Below are 18285 nucleotides of genomic sequence, written 5' to 3'. Positions count from 1 at the left end.
GTAAAACTCTGGTGCCCTCCAGTGGTTAAAACAAACACAAACTACAAATAGAATTGTCACAGATTGATGATGAATTGTGCAGGAATATTGTGTGTGCCCTTATGCTTTATCTGTATGTAAATTAAATAAATATGAATTAAAATGATTAAACTCTTCCTAAAGCATCCATCCTATAAAAGGAGTCAGATGTGTCTTTTCAGCCAAATCACTGAAAAAAAAAAAAAAAACACCTTTATATTTATACCAGTGATCCCCCACCTTTTTTTGCGCTACGGACCGGTTTATGTCCGACAATATTTTCACGGACCTGCCTTTAAGGTGTCACGTATAAATACAACAGACCCAGGGAAACTGAGTTAACGATAAAAGCAATAAAAAAAAACATTCACGCTAAAAACCATAGAAATCCTGAAAACCATAAATTTCTCTCTCTCTCTCCATATACAGTGGCTTGCAAAAGTATTCAGCCCCCATGAACTTTTTGTCCACATTTTGTCACATTACAGCCACAAACATGAATCAATTTTATTGGAATTCCACGTGAAAGACCAATACAAAGTGGTGTACACGTGAGAAGTGGAACGAAAATCATACATGATTCCAAACATTTTTTACAAATAAATAACTGAAAAGTGGGGTGTGCGTAATTATTCAGCCCCCTGAGTCAATACTTTGTAGAACCACCTTTTGCTGCAATTACAGCTGCCAGTCTTTTAGGGTATGTCTCTACCAGCTTTGCACATCTAGAAACTGAAATCCTTGCCCATTCTTCTTTGCAAAACAGCTCCAGCTCAGTCAGATTAGATGGACAGCGTTTGTGAACAGCAGTTTTCCGATCTTGCCACAGATTCTCGATTGGATTCAGATCTGGACTTTGACTGGGCCATACTAACACATGGATATGTTTTGTTTTAAACCATTCCATGGTTGCCCTGGCTTTATGTTTAGGGTCGTTGTCCTGCTGGAAGGTGAACCTCCGCCCCAGTCTCAAGTCTTCTGCAGACTCCAAGAGGTTTTCTTCCAAGATTGCCCTGTATTTGGCTCCATCCATCTTCCCATCAACTCTGACCATTTTCCCTGTCCCTGCTGAAGAGAAGCACCCCCAGAGCATGATGCTGCCACCACCATATTTGACAGTGGGGATGGTGTGTTCAGAGTGATGTGCAGTGTTAGTTTTCCGCCACACATAGCATTTTGCATTTTGGCCAAAAAGTTCCATTTTGGTCTCATCTGACCAGAGCACCTTGGTATCCTTGAGGAACTGTTATACTAATTTTGATGTACACTTTGGGTCATTGTTTTTTGTTGGGAGACCTAGCAATGACCTAACCCTAGACTACGAGCCAACGACCTAACCCTAGACTATATGCAGATTTCTGCATATTCTCCTTCAAAATGTCAACATAATTTCTTTTTTCATGATGCCATGCACCCGAACAAGGCTTCCTGTGCCTGAGGCTGCAAAACAGCCTCACAGCATGATGTTCCCAACTGTGTTCCTGGGGTTGAAGGCCTGTCCCTTTCTTCTGGGACAAGGTTCTTCTGGGACGATGGCCCTGAAGTCCACCACAATGAAGAGCCGTCACAACTGTGTTCCTTGAAACATCAACTACAGAAGAGGCCAGGTCAGCAACAATCATCTTGGCAAATGTCCGGGGTTCCTTGCTGACATCAGTGACTATTTTCCTTTCCAGAATTCTTGAAATCTTGCGCTTATGGCCAAGGCCAGGTTTGTTTCTTAAAGAATTTGTCTCCTGGTACTTAGCAATAATGCAATGTACAGCAGTTCTAGACACTGTGAATTGCTTGGAAATGGCAATGTAACCTTCCCCCTTATCATGAGCCTCTACTATCTTCATTCTGAGATCCAGATGGATTTCCTTTGTCTTTGGGATGGTCAGTAACAGCAGTGGCGGTCCTAGCCTGTTTGTTGCCCTGGGCGAACAACCCCTCTGCCCCCTCTCTGTTGTGGTCAGTGCTATCCTCTGTGCTGTTGCATGCTGGGGCAGCAGGTTAAGGGTCACAGATGCCAACAGACCAAATAAACTGATCCAAAAGGCCAGTAATGTTGTGGGGATGGAGCTTTAACTCCGTTAGGGTGGTGTCTGAGAGGCAGATGTTGTCCAAGATAAGGACAATCATGGATAATACCTCCCACCCACTCCATGACATACTGGCTAGTCACAGGAGCACGTTCAGTGAGAGACTGAGATTACCAAAAAGCACCACTAAACAACACAGTAAATCATTCCTGCCTGTGGCCATCTCCCTGTACAACTCCTCCATCTAACACACTGTAAACACTGCAGTAGTTACACCCTTTTTACACACGCTTTTCTACTCCGGAATATTCTTGTCAATTTTCTTGATATTTATTTATAATCACCTCTGTTAATCCTTGATATTTATAATTGAGTGATCTGTATGTATTAGTGCTATTTCCTAAATGTGTAAAAGCTGTAACATAATGTATTGTTTGGAGTTTAGTCTGTTACGGTTACTATTTTTAGAATTTCTTCTTGGACCAAATGTAACCCACATAATTTCCTTAGGGATTTATAAAGTATTCTGAATATGATTCTGATTGTTTCTGGACACATGACCTGCCATTATCCAATGACACTTACCTGTATCTTTTGCTCGTTTCTCCTCCTCCTTTTTTTTTCTAAAATGAGCACCTGATGGCTTTGAACTTTTCTTGTCCATCTTCCATTGGTTTTAATTTTGCACTCCAGAACACCCATCCCCCAACCCGAGGATCACCACAACATAACCTAATAGACCTACACCTTAGTTCACAGATATGCTTTGTCTAGGGTTTATTTCTGGGATTTCACACAACCCAGGATTCAAATCATGAATACATAATTGGCTTGGATTTACAACATTATGAATGAAATGTGCTCTATTTGGAAGCAGCCGGCCCCTCCCCTGTCAACAGGTTGTGTGTGAGACTTTAAATCATCAAACTGTAAATTATAAATTTGAAATTGTTACTGATCCCTTTACCACTAGTCCTAAAGTGTATATTTATTTTCTTACTCTTCTTATATTTATTGTTTGTTTACTTGCACTGCTGTAACTGGGGCCTCGCCGTCTCGTCTCTCTGTATACTGTACTGTATATAGCAGAGATGACAATAAAGTTTACTTTGAGTTCAGCACAGCAGCAAGCAGGCGTACCGAGGGCTCTCGCGCTCTCTTTATTGAATTTTGAAAAAAACATCTGTATCATAAAAGTCTGTATCATAATGTCTGCTCTTTTGGTGTTTGTTGCTTTGTTTTTATTTTGTTTTATTTTGATATTCTCCTCCCTGTGCCGCAAGCAGCAGGTGCACCTTGCAAATGGAGGGCGCCCTTACTCCCAGCAAATGGGCGGCAGAAAACCGACTGGTGCCTATGCCATCTCCAAAACGCTTGCTGATGTCGGGGCAGCATGAGTACCAGCAACTTTTTTTTGGGAGATGCCCGTGATGCCGCCCCCACCACGATGTCGCCCTGGGCAACCGCCCATGTGGCCCTATCAAAAACTGCTAGTGAGTAATAGTAGTTCCTCTCATGTGTTCAAGTGCCCTGTTCCTTGGAGTCTTTTTATGCTGATTGAATGTTGTTAGGAAGCCAACTGACTGCACAGGTGTGGTGTCAAAGCTAAATGGTTAATTACTCTATATGCTGTCCTCACTAAAGTTTGTTGCAGGCAACGTAATTTCAGCTATACAGCTAGCTTAACATTCTTTATTCACAGCACTTCATCCTCCAAGAAACAGGCCGCTTGTTGTGTTTGGCAGGATTTAATGATGAAAATAAATTCTCTCTCTCTTTCTTTTTAGTAAAACTGTACAAAGAAAAGGAATACAAAATACACAATAAAGGCATGTTCCATTACACTGAGAGAATAACATTGCTCTAGTAAAAGATACATAACCACAAATAAAGCATCTGCTGAAAAAATACAAGCATCTACCTGCCTCCATATGATTTAACCCAAAATAGTGTCAAAACTTACTAATACACATTAAGTGTATAGGAACTTACAGATGAAGCCGATATTGTGGACTTTAACACCAGGATTGCAGAGATTGCCATCAGATTACAATTTTTTCACTGCAGCAAAAGAGCACACTACTTCCTGTAGACCACTTCCTCTACAAAACAGACATTCTGCTTAGTTACCACTAGGTGGTAGTAACACTTCTAAACAGCTATAATATGCCCATTCCATAACACTCTAGGTGTTTTGAAAGCAAACATTCACATGGGGCTAATATTTTTGACCACCCCATTTTTTTTATTATATTTGATATAAATGAAGCCTAAAAATGTATTGTACATTACAAAATGTACCAAAAGCTACTAAGTAGGACTGGTCAATGTTTGATTATATGAAGTTTCATCAATGTTCCAAACATTGGAAGACGTTTAGCAAAATGCTCCATAATTCCTGGGGGGCTAATAATTTTGGCCTCGACTGTACATATATATATACAACACACACACACACACATATATATGTGTATGTATGTAATGTACATGTATGCATGTAATTTTAATAAATATTAAATATTTAATTTAACATTTAAATAAATTCTCCTTTCACACTGTGGACAGTCTATTCTTTAGGCTCAGAGCTTGAGGGCCCTGCGCAGTATCTTTGCTCTTCCTAGGAATGACCCTTACTGGATATAGATATCCTGGTTGTAAATGGAAGTGACCAGATTTGACAAGAAGGCTACATCTTTGACACACACGCACACACATGTGCAACCCCACTGCTTGATGCTAATGCATCCTATACACAGGTTCTTATAATTTTATTAGAAGAAACTCGTCTCATTCACAAAAACTGAATTAAACATCAAATTTCAGGTCATTACAAAATTATTTATTTTATTTTTATATTTATTATTTTTTTTACATGCAAAAAAGAAATTGTGAATTCATACATGAATGAAGCATTAATCGGACAACGCAACAATATTAAGCAGCTCGTCATTATCGCATTATATTTGGACATGAATGTCCAGGTTTCTCATTCAGTTTGAATAGACAACTCTTCAGTAATTCATACTTCAATTAACCAAAACAGAAGGAAAAAAGAAAAAAAGAGACTAATCCTTGAAATCATGCCACCAACTTGATATAAAGTAGTCACAATCAGACATGATTGGTTTATGACTGTTTCTACTGTAGCCAGATACATTAGATTCATTACATACAGTGATTATAAAATACATTTAAAAACATAAACGTGTCATTGTATAGTAAGCCTTTCTGATTTTGTACTAATAGTAGCGTCTTCCATCATCGTGTGTGTAGTACGGGTTGCTGTGGCCTTGGTTCTGAGTATACGGGTTCATTGTAGGTTGATTCTGGGCATAAGGGTTGTTCTGAGGTCGAGCCTGAGCGTATGATTCATCATATATCCGCTAAAGAGGAAAAAAAAAGAAAAAAAAAAAAAAAAGAGAGAGAGACTGAATTTAATGCCAAACACTAAGAAACCAAAAAGCCTGATGAGCATATTTCTTCTTTATACACACAGAGACATACTCACCGAGCCACTGTTCATATGACCAAAGTTTTGTCGGCTGTTGCTTGGTTTCATCTCCAGGTTGGTCCTGTTGTCCCAGCTGTTGGTGGTGGTGGCAGCTCGTGGTAACACAGGCACCCCACCATTCTGAAAACTTGAATGGCCATTGGCTGACCTATTAAATGAGACTCCCTGGTTGTGGCCAAACTTGTTGCTAGCCATTGGTTGTGTGACTGAACTCAGGCCAGTGTAGGGTTTTTCCATTTCTGCACTTTCGTACTTCTTGAAGCTTTTGTTTGATTTTCTGAAATCACAGCAGAAAAATAATATTAGAATTCACTATTGTGTCTGTCAGACATGAACAAATTCTCTTGATTTTAAATGCATTTGCATCTAAAATAAAGCCTAAATCAAAATGAGGAAAAACACTTTCTCACATTTATGGGGCGAATGAGTTGGTAAGAAACTTACTGGGTAGCTACTACTGGTAGAAGGATGAGGGCTATGAGCAGCAGTCCTCCAAGCACAGAGCCCACGATTACCAGAATGAGCTGCCAGTCTAATAAAACACAATGAAGAGGACGTAAACTTTAATCGCATTTTCCAGCTTTTGAATAACCTTTTTATCTATTGTATCATGTGTTATCTTTTATCTTGTGAGTTTTTTCTTTAAATAGCTGTCATTAAGTAACCATGCTTCTGCTTTCACTTTAAAAACATGCAGTATACTCACTTTCTGAGCAGTTAAAACCAGAATAACCAAACGAGCATCTGGAAGACAAGAAGAAGGTTGATTTTAAGATTTCTCTTTAAACGCAAACTTGCATCAATAGAGGACATACAGGAGGGGGAGGAGTACTTACTTCACGCACTCATTATCCTTCAATTTTTCCCCAAGGGGACAAGCTGTAAAAAAGAAAAATTGAGACAGTTTGTCGTTTGCTTACATAAAACACACAGACACACACACCACTTACTTTGCTCAGGAAATTGTCTTACCAATGCACATTCTATTACTGTAGTCTGTTTGCATGTAGCCTTTGTTACAAATACAGCTGAAAGTTCCATTGCCTGATTTGCAGTTTGTAGAGTGTTCATCACAGGGATTGTCATCACACAGGTTCGTAACTTTAAATGACGGAGAGAAAAAAAGTCTCAGTACTCAAAGACATGTTTCACAACATGTACAACAGTAAAATAAATGAATCACTAATATGCCATGAAATGAACCCTGGACTGAAATTAACAGCATGACTTCAGTTTAGAAATATCATGATCATCATAACATAACTCACTGAATTATAAATGCAAAGATTAGAATATATGCAATGGCAGCAGCTGCCCTGATTGTGACATCCATTATATTTTTATTACAACTAAATTATCTTTGACAGATGGTGGAAATAGTTTCATTTAGACAGAAGTGTAGATTTAGTACAAAGGATTCTGAAACACATCTTGTCAATTATATTCTTTCTGAAAACAAATCTATTCCTACTGTGAGTTTTATTCTAGATACATGTCGACATAAAACAATGTGCTTGTCATGGCTGTGCTGTGTGGCAGGCAGGCAGGGAAAAGGACCCAAAATGCAGGACTCAAAACACAGCTTTATTGCTGGCAAAACTTCCTCATAAAGTAAAACTTACAAAAGCAAAGCAAAAACAAGACTCACAACAGCGGTGCTGGAGGACTGGCCATGACAAACACACAGCATGTTGAGGGTACAACACGCAAGAGAGCAAAGGCAAACACAGGGCTTATATACACAGGGAGTAATCAGGGAATGGGAAACAGGAGGGAGACACAGCTGGGAGAAATTAGGCTAACGAGACAGGGGAGAAGTAAAATTAAACACACTGACATTAGACATGAACATGATCCTTCAAAGTAAAACAGGAAACAAGAAATAATTTACTAAGACACGGACTTGACAGAGAGACAGACTTGGCAGAAAATATAACCCGTAATACAAAATCAGACCAGCACAACTCAAGAATCAGAACATAAATATAATGAACATAATCTAGAAAAACACCAAAATATAAGAAACAGAAAAAGCTGGGTCAAAATGACCCAGAACCGTGACAGTGCTAGAATACAGGTAACAAACTTACTCTCAAAGATCTTCTCAATCACGTTACAGTCCATACAGTCTGTTAATGTTTGTACAACTTGATCTTCTGTGATTTCAGAACTGGCCTCAAAGATGATCTGTACTGATGCAATGACCTCTGAGCTTGCCCTTGACACACGAGTGGTGCTTGGACTGTAAAGACAGAAATCACATTTAGTGATGATTGCATCATTTATTTGTTCAGTATAATAACATGTTAATGTACATTGATGTGAAACAGGCTGAAAGATTTTATAGTAAAAGCTGTTGTCTGAGACTTACAGGAGTTTCAGCACTATAGATCCAGAGTAACCGTTCTTCCCGTTATAAGCTTTATCCAGCTGTGTTTTCAAAAGAAAATATGTTTTGCTCAGTATGAGTATTAAGATTGATTAAAAAAATTGATCAAATTGTTTTTAGTATAACTTGTAATGTCAAGTGCATTTTCAAAAAATGTCCATAAAGACACATTTATTTATAGAGAATACTACCTAATTATTTACCTCAGCAATGATTTCATCAGCAGTTTCTATAAATTCCTTTGATTTGGTGTCTGTCATTTCTTCTTTAAATGTTTTTTTCACTTGAAGTTTTCCAGGGAAGACTTTGGCTGAAAACAAGAAAATATTAGAAGAGACTAATAATAAAATAAAATAATAAAAATCTAATAAAATGATATTTTATATCTCTCATTTTCTTGCTGAAAGGAGGGAGATTGATCCCAGTCTCATACAGTGTCTGCCTGTTAAATATGAAGCTACAACTAGCAGGTACTTAACTAAGATTAAGACAGGAAGCTAGCTGGGTTAGTCCCAGATAATAAATCCCAGAAAAACAAAAAAACAAAATCCAATTTGTCATTCTTACACTTTATTTTTGCATGGATAAAGTAAACCAAATCTAAAATGTTAACATTAAAATGTATTTCACAGATTGCATTAAGTTGGCTAAGCCAGGCTAACAGTCAACATTACTCACTTATTGTTTATGTCCGACTAAACTGATTGGGAGATAGCTAGTTCAAAAGGTACATATTGTTTTGAATGACCTGTCCTTCAGTGATCTACTAATCTTCCTCCATCCCACGTAGTGTTATATATTGCTGTATAATCTTCATTCATGTCACTGTTAAATAACGTAAAATCTTCATAGCAGCACACAAACAAATACTTACAGCGTTCACAACTGTTTAAAACATTGTTGTAGGAATCACCAGGAAGGCACAAGCATACATATGTGTTGTTATAACGGACCTCACAGGTGCTTCCAGTGCCACAGGGATTTGGGTTGCAGGGATCTTCAAAGTGAGAAACAAAACAAGTGCGAGTACAAACACACACACACACACATTTGTATCACTGTATGAGCAGTATAACATGTGAACATTTGGATCCAGAGGTATCAAATTACCTTTAAATAAAGTCGTTGGTGTTGCAGTAGTTGTATCGTCTGTTGTTGGAGTAGTTGCATCGTCTCCTGAACCTGAAATTTCAGGATCTTCTGCTCTTGTTGAAGAGACTAAGAGTTGTGTTAAAACGCAGTAGTTAGTATATGATAACCTTTGTTCACAACTTTGAAATTTGATACCCAGGAAACAAGCCAGTATATGTTTAAGCATGAAACGCAGGAGAAAAAGAAAAAATTGTTAATGTAGGTGTCAGTGCCAAACTATTTTTTCTGAAAAAAACAAAAAACGCCATTTCACATTTATATGGATAATACAAAACTAAGTAACTCTAACTAAAACACAAAAGATGCAAGACATTTATTATTTACTGCTTTTATTTCTAATTAGGAAACAAAGAGTTAAGTAGGGTCATTTCTCAGTCTCATTAAGAGAGCACCAGCAGTGACACAGGCTCTGCATGGAGAACATAAAGTTCACTCAACCATCATTTAGGTTTCAGACATGTAAAGCATTAAACAGTTTGCAGGATCTGAAAGGAACTAAGAGACTTCCTTAATCGTGGCCGGCCAAAAAGACCATGGTATAACAACAGGGTCATAAAATAATAAAATGGTAATTAATGTCAGACTGTTGACATGAACACACTGGTCAAATTTGCTTATGTATGTGCTAAACCAGCCCAGATACAAAATGGTTGCAAAAGAAAGTTGTTCAAGTTATACAATTATTACAAACATATGAGTCTTGGACAAGTCTATAGAATTTGTATGGAAGCAAAACAAAAGAGAAAAAGAAGTAGTAACTGTTAATCATGAAAAATAATATTCTCATATTCAAACTAATTTGAGATATTTTGATTGGAGGACATTTATCCAGGCAGTCTTACGTCATGGGTAGCGCTCCATTTTGCTGTTACAGCCGTAATCTTGGATCAGGAATGACTGCAAAGTCTTAAATAAAATAATCCATTTATCTACTATTTATATAAAGCCTTCTAAACCCCACCTGAGTGCATAACAGTTTAGACTGAATTAAAATGAAAGCTTAATTAAATAAATTAAAAAACAACAATATTAAAATAAATATTTCACTTCTAAAGTTTATCTGATGTTTTAATTTGTTAACATGTGCTCTACCCTGTCACTCTATCATACACTATGAAACTGAAAAAATAAAGATTTTAAAGTTGATGCAATAAAATCAGGCTACTTACCAAAAATGGCTACAACTAGCCAAAGGACAGACAGGAGGATGAATTTTTGAGCCATTGGAAGAATCAAAAACAACTTTACCACAGGGAAAAAATAAGTCAGTGAAGGCCAGAAGTGGCCCAGTCTGTAGTTCTCTAAACCTTTGAGCTGAAAACTGCCAATATTCCTCCACTGGTGGTTTTAATCAGCAGCCACTCCTCCTTTAGTGTGCTAAGTGCAGGTCACCCCAAAGACGATGACCAGGAAGCCAGCTGGGTTATATAATGGATATTTTAAAGGCCAGTCCAGACCAACATGCTGCATATCACAAACACACAAACATACAATTCACACAGTATTTGTTTGACATATGAACTCTATGAAGTGCAGAGAAAAATGACTCTTTAAGATCATGAAAGACAACATTAAAATTACTGTGGACCATTCGGATTGATTGGCAGTTAAAACCAAACAAAGTGAAGAAGAGAAGGAAGACTTTCATAAAAAGTTGCCCGAAGCCTTTTATTTTCAGAATTTTTATTTGTATTTTTGCATGCTTATGCCTTATTTACAGCATGTATCATAAATAAACCCATTCACAATGAAGATAAATCACAGTTGTGGTTTAATTAGGTGCTATAATACTAAAGACTGAAGAAATTCAAATATATATTTTTTTGTTTGTACTTATAACTGTGGTGACCACTTTTGACTGTTGAAGTTTGATCCTAGCATATGAAACTATGGAAGCTTCTTTCCACCAATGAAATAAATAAATTTCCAGGCAGAGCTTAGTCAGAATTTAATAACTCAAATTTTTAAGATTGATCCAAAATTTTGACCTATGAATATCAAACCTTGAGATCCAGTTTTGATATTTTTGATATTGACATTTCTCTCTCCAGTGTAGAGAGAAATGTTCCTCTTGTCTTCAAAGGAGCCAGTGATTTGTTACTGTTTTTAGGTTTCCTTACTTTTTAAAAAAAAATCATATTAATTTGAGCCTAGCAAAGAAAACATGTAAGCTTGTTTTTACCACTGAAAAAAACCTAATTGCTTGTTAGTTAAAACCAAAGAAAGTGACGCAGCGAAGGAGGACTTCCTGTAAAAAGTTACCCCAAATTCTTATATTTTTGTAGAAAATGTTCTATTTTTCTATGGTTATACCTTTCTTAGAGCAGATTTCATAGTTAAAGTTAAGTGTTATACAATTAAAGATTAAAGATCATTTATAAGATTATTTGTTTCTTAAATTTAAAACAGGATCACTTATCCTTAATGGATGGTTTTATTTTGGTTTTTGCTTTTGTAAAAGCATTTAACTTAGGTAGATCATAGTTATGGTTACATTACGTGCTATGTGGGAAAAGACTGAAGAGATTACAATAAAAATTATTAAAAACTAGAGCTTCCATATGAAACTATGGAAGCTTCTTTCCGCTACCTAAGCCAAGTATAATTTTTGACAACAAAAAATAAATACATCTGCATGGGGAAAATGTTTTTTTTTATTTTTTTATTTTTACATTTAATATTGGTGCTGACCAATGTCAGCAAAATAGAAGGTTCGGAGGAAATAGAAGGAAAATAGCGAAGAAGTACACGTACACGTGAAATCTTATCAGAGATCCAATTCCAACTTGAGCTTGTGTCCTTTGTACCATCTAATAGAGTTTGATTTACAGTGGAAAAGCTACCCATGGAGGTTATTATCATTGTGCAATATAAAACATGTCACAGTTGCTCTGGGGTACACCACATACGCTTCTTTTTTTCTTGCTGAACTTCTCTCCATATAGCTGATGCTTTCAAATGTGTGCATCTCAACAGAAACCAAAAGACAAAAACAATGGTTCAATATTGATGCAGCATTGCAATGTTCAGCTCATTTTCTAGTAAATCTCAACTTTAGACTTTATCTGTTATTAATAGGGGCAATAACGAACTGGAGGAACAAAGATAACATTCCTGCCCAGTCATTTTGTTAATTTATGACACTTTGGTCAGTCCTTATTTAACCCTTTTTAAGGGTCTCCACAATCCCCATTAAAACACAGGTACGCTCACACAACACCACAAAAGAAACTATGCTCATGAAATCCAATGTGATTACTAACAAAACGTTTAAAATCATTGCTCTATTAGATGGCTCACCCCATTTTTAAGGTGTGTGGGAAACTAGGCGGGTTGTAAAACAGTGAAGGCTAAAGTGACCTTTGATTTTTAGATGTCATGTGCTGTGAGATAACACAGTCGGGGCTAAACAACTAAAAGTTTGAAAGAGGTTAAAAAGACTTGAACAGAAGATTCTAATGTTTTCTAGTTTAATAAGAGCCATCGTTATTATAGCGTTACACCACGTCACTGTCACCATGGGCACCAATGCAAAACAAAAATAGTTTTAACCAAATGTCAGTACTACTACTACTACTACTAATTATTATAGTAACATATCAACCAACTATTCATTTCTTAAATTGAATTGCAAGTTCCAAACAGGAGTAGATCTAGAGAAAGTTTTTTAGGGTGGCATGGAAATCCAGGTCCAGGATGAGACAACGAACATCCACGAACACATCAGTAAGATGGCCCCAACCGACCGCATGCTTAGTGAATACCTCAGGCAGCAGAAACCCAAGAATGACGAGAAAGAGGAGGAACCACCATGGAAGGACAGGCCCCTGCACGGTATGTACCACCAACAGATAGCGGAGGTGGCTGATATCCAGAAATCCTACCAGTGGCTGGACAAAGCCGGACTGAAAGACAACACGGAGGCACTAATCATGGCAGCACAGGAACAAGTTCTGAGCACAAGATCCATAGAGGCTGGGGTCTATCACACTAGGCAAGACCCCAGGTGCAGGCTGTGTAAAGATGCCCCAGAGACAATCCAGCACATAACAGTAGGGTGTAAGATGCTAGCAAGCAGGGCATACATGGAATGCCATAACCAAGTGGCCGGCATAGTATACAGGAACATCTGTGCCGAGTATAACCTGGAAGTCCCGAGGTCAAAATGGGAGATGCCCCCAAGGGTGATGGAGAATGACCGAGCTAAGATCCTGTGGGACTTCCAGATACAGACGGACAAAATGGTGGTGGCTAACCAACCGGACATAGTGGTGGTAGACAAACAGGAGAAGACGGCCGTAGTGATCGATGTAGCGGTTCCGAATGACAGCAACATCAGGAAGAAGGAACACGAGAAGCTGGAGAAATACCAAGGGCTCAGAGAAGAGCTCGAGAGGATGTGGAGGGTGAAGGTAACGGTGGTCCCCGTGGTAATCGGAGCACAAGGTGCGGTGACTCCCAAGCTAGGCGAGTGGCTCCAGCAGATCCCGGGAACAACATCGGAGATCTCTGTCCAGAAGAGCGCAGTCCTGGGAACAGCTAAGATACTGCGCAGGACCCTCAAGCTCCCAGGCCTCTGGTAGAGGACCCGAGCTTGAAGGATAAACCGCCCGCAGGGGCGAGATGGGTGTTTTTTTTAATATATATATATATTAGGGGTGCAGCGATACACCCCTAATATACACAAAATTCACAGTTCGGTTCGGTTCGATACTTTGGTGTCACGGTTCGATATTTTTTCGATACAAAAAAATGTTCATGCTTTTTTTAATTTGTCATTTATTAAAATTATAAATATATATTTTAACTCAAAAGTACAGTTTTTAAATTTAATGTTGCTGAAACAACAAAGTAATAAAAAAATTAATCTATCTGATCGAGAAATCCCTCATCTTTGGAAAAGAGAGTTTATTACAGAGAAATGGCTCTTTCCAAAATAAAAGCTATACTATACGCTTCTTCTGGGGTATACTCTCAGCAGCATATTAAACATATCAGTTCCCCATAAGGAGAATCATGTGCTAACGGCTGTCTAAATGACTCGGGTAAAGTTTGTAGCATGCGTGCTTGTTGTTTTTGTCTGCTTCCACTTGTCTTTGCACTAGGATGATGTCGGAGTAAATGTGCAGTCATATTCATTGTGTTCCCACTAGTGTTGTCAGCGTTAATCTGAAATGACGTTAACGCCACAACACGGCAAATCTCCGTTAACGAGCTACCGCGGATCACCCCGTGCGTGGGGCTGGACAGCGTCAACACGTTAACGAGCAAACTGCGCTAACGCAGTAGTTCCCACCCACGTAATTGAGCATTGCGTGGCACATCCGACATACTGTTTTACTTTTGTCCATGACGCGCTTACCTTCAGGGTCATACTTCACATGAAGACCAAAATAGTTCCAAAGGACATATCTGAGTGAGGGTGGGGGAGGTTCAATTTGCTATGTTGCAACAAGCTTAGCTTCTGTCTTGCTAGCTTGCGCTGCGCTCAGTGGATCTGCGCTCGACAGTGCAGCCTAGGCGGAGTAGTCGAACGCAGATCCACTGAGCGCTCAACACAGACAGCATCGTCAGAAGAAAAGTTGATAAAATAAATTAAAAATTTTGTATTGTTCGATACACATGCGTACCGAACCGAAAGCACTGTATCGAACGGTTCAATATCGATACGAGTATCGTTGCACACCTAATATATATATATATATATATATATATATATATATGACCCAAAATTCATATCTCGATTTTCTTTAGTTGGATGGCGATATACGATATATATCTCAATGTTTTTTAAAGCCATAAATTAAGAACAAAAAGAGAGTTCTTAGTCAAAGCTGTGTCCCAGATCTCACACAGGCACTTTTATTAACATATAGCGTAGATGTACAAGAAAAAATTACCCAGAAATAAATTATCAGCATTTATTAAATAATAATGCTCCATAAATAAAATAAAACAATGTTGTTTTTGTGCATAACAAAAAGCTCACAATTGTGCAGTCAAAACATAAACTAAAAGACGCTGAGCATAATAACAAAGATTTTGCAGCTGCTCTGTTCCCAAGTTCTACTGCATGACTGACAGCCTGGAGTTTGAAATCCTCTTTGTAACCATGTCTCTGAGCAGGTGCCATTTGTGGTCCTTATACACACACAGTATGGTAATATTACCTTGAAGCAGAGTACGTATTACTCCGCGAGGCTCCTCGGTAGCTGTAATGCTCCAACAATCCGTCAAGCAGTGCAGCTTCATAGCTTACCAAAGTCGTACCAAAACATTTTTTGAAAGGTTTCTGAGCGCTGTGTACCACATAAAATCAGTTTGCGGTCAGTAAGCACAACCAGAATTCACATATACGGCACACTGTCGATTTTTGAGAAAATCAAAGGATTTCAGGCATCAACGCGTTAGCCCGGTTAACTCGTTAACGCGTTGACGCCGTCCAGCCCCACGCATGGGGCGATCCGCGGTAACTCCTTAACAGAGATTTGCCCCGTTAATGCAGTTATGGCGTTAACGTCACACTGACAGCACTAAAATAGTAATCTCCATATGTTTTCTTTTTACCGACCAGCTCCTCTTTGATAGCTGCCATGTCCATCTTGTCGTTGCCTGCAGGTGAAGCGATGGGGGAGGGGGAGTTGTGTTCAGTGAAGGAGAGAGGCGAGGCAGAGTAACGTTGCGTAGAGATAAAAGTGGATGAAAGAGAGGCAAACTTGCGGCTCCACAAGTATAGATATAACGTAACATAGACTATATCGATATAAACAATATTGTCACATCTCATATCTCGTATAAAAATATATCGATATATTTAAAAACTTGATATATCGCCCAGTCCTAATATATATATATATACATATATATGTATATATATATATATATACATATATATATATATATTAGTGCTGTGTTAATCTCATTAAAATGACGTTAACGCCATAATGTTAGCTACAGATCGCCCTGTGCGTGGGGCTGCACGGCACTAACGCATTGACACTCTCTAGTCCTCAGCCTCTTTCCGCTTAGTGTACAGCCTCAGGGTGCTGGATTCATGGCAAAACACACCAACCATGGTAAGGAGCTTCCTTGTCTTGATGTCAGTGGCTCTTCTTTTCTTCACATTCAGGTGAATCCTCTGAACTTCTGAGAACCACTGGGTTCTTGGTAGTGATGGGATTTCCGGCTGTTTTTAGAGAACCGGCTCTTTCGGTTCGGCTCACTAAAAAGAGCCGGCTCTTTCGGTTCCGAATCGGCTCTTCAGGTTGTTTTGTTGCTTTAATTAATTTATTATTAACAATAATATAAAATTATGCACAAAAGGAATTACTAATGTAAAAAGAAGTGGTTTTATTTATATATGTTTATATATAAATATATGCGGTGGCCCCTAGAGACAAAACACGTACAAACTCCAAAAAGCACGTACAAATTCCAAAGCACGTACAAACTCCAAAACACATTTCTAGCATGAACTGAACTTCCAAAACAGAGCTACCTAGATCACTTAAATTACACAATTGAAAGCATATGTGTATTGTTTGTGTATTTATACACAATCACTCATATATATTCAAATAATAAAAAAAATGTTCATTTACCTGTTACTACCACACACCAAATCCGGTCGTTGGTACTTGCTGGCTTGTGTAGCCACTAGGTAACAAACACTCAACACTGTGCCTAGCATTCTGGAGCACTTCTGTTGTCTTTTGTACGTGTTTTTAGCTTTTATGTGCTTCTGAGTTTGTACGTGCTTCGGAGTTTGTACGTGCTATGGAGTTTTTACGTGTTTTGGAGTTTGTACGTGCTTCAGAGTTCGTACGTGTTTTGAAGTTTTTACGTGCTTTGTCTCTAGGGGCCACCGTAGATATACTTTTATTTATTCACTCCACATAAAATGTAATAAATAAATCATATAATACAAAAACCAACTATTCACATTTCAACTTTTAACTATTTAAATTTTCAGCTTTTTCCTTTTACAAATTTAAAGTGAAACAACACAAAACACTGCAAACCACAACACAATTAAATATAAATTAAAATATGAAAACAAAAAGAACATACATATTCTCTGTCATATGGACCTGCATGAATAAACTTTCTGAATCCTTTATCATCTGCAACTGAAAATAGTTGTGGATGATTACTATACCTTTCTAATGTGACGTTGTTGTCCCTGGCTCTGTTTCTCCCTCCCGCTCTGTTCCTGTGCTACTGAGTGTAACTACCGCCCCTCGCATGCGGAGTGAAGCGGAAAGCGGGTGAGAGACAGAAAAAAAAAAAAAAACATGGCTCGCGATTAGGAGCCGGCTCGCGTCGTTCACGTCAATTTCGTTCGCGACCGACACATCACTAGTTCTTGGTTGCTAGGGGTGGGTTTTAATAATCGATTCATCGATTAAAATCGATTCTGGCTTGGATAACGTGAAATCGATTCATTAAAATCCTGAATCGATTTTTTAATATAAATTTATTTTTCCCGAAACGCCAGAATCTCAGGTGAAACCTCACAAAATTTCAACAACCACCAAACAGCTAAGACAGTAAATGAGAGCAGGAACACGGATTCTGCACAAAGATGTAAACACACAGCGCGACCCGCGGATCAGAATCAGTGAGATGTCGCTTTTCTCACCTGACGGGCGCTCCCGCGGACAGCAATCACTTTCTGGCAGACAATCACTTTTTGGCACAACAACTGCACGGACACGGTCGGGGCTGAAAGCCGACAGCTCGCTGATTCTGATGTTTCGGCGGGTCCGCGCTTTGTGTCCTTTTTGCGCTGATTCTAAAGCTGTTAGTTTTATCTCTCTCCAAACAATATTGAGCAAACCAGCAGCAAAAGAAGATCCAAACTATGCTTCACATAAACATTGTCATGAAATCACTCTGACTTTTACTGTTTTGCTTCCACCATGATAAAACCACACTTCATGCACAGCTCTCTCTCTCTCTCTGAACAGTTTCCCGTTTAAAAATCTGTTTTCTGCATTATTCGCTTGCTTGTTACACACAAGTCTACTGTTGTTTACAGCGCTGTCGGCCGCTGTTTTTTTTTTTTGCTTTTACATTCTTCCGAAAAGAAAACCTAATTTCTGCCGTTCAATACTGAACAAATTTAAACTTTTTAAAATTATGCAAAATGCAAAATGCTTAGCCGTGTCTCTAATAAAACCGCTGTAACG

Source organism: Pelmatolapia mariae, linkage group LG8 (genome assembly GCF_036321145.2).
Source record: "Pelmatolapia mariae isolate MD_Pm_ZW linkage group LG8, Pm_UMD_F_2, whole genome shotgun sequence".
In the NCBI taxonomy this organism is placed as follows: domain Eukaryota; kingdom Metazoa; phylum Chordata; class Actinopteri; order Cichliformes; family Cichlidae; genus Pelmatolapia; species Pelmatolapia mariae.
The sequence above is the reverse complement of the archived record's forward strand: the minus strand, read 5'-3'. Positions refer to the sequence as shown.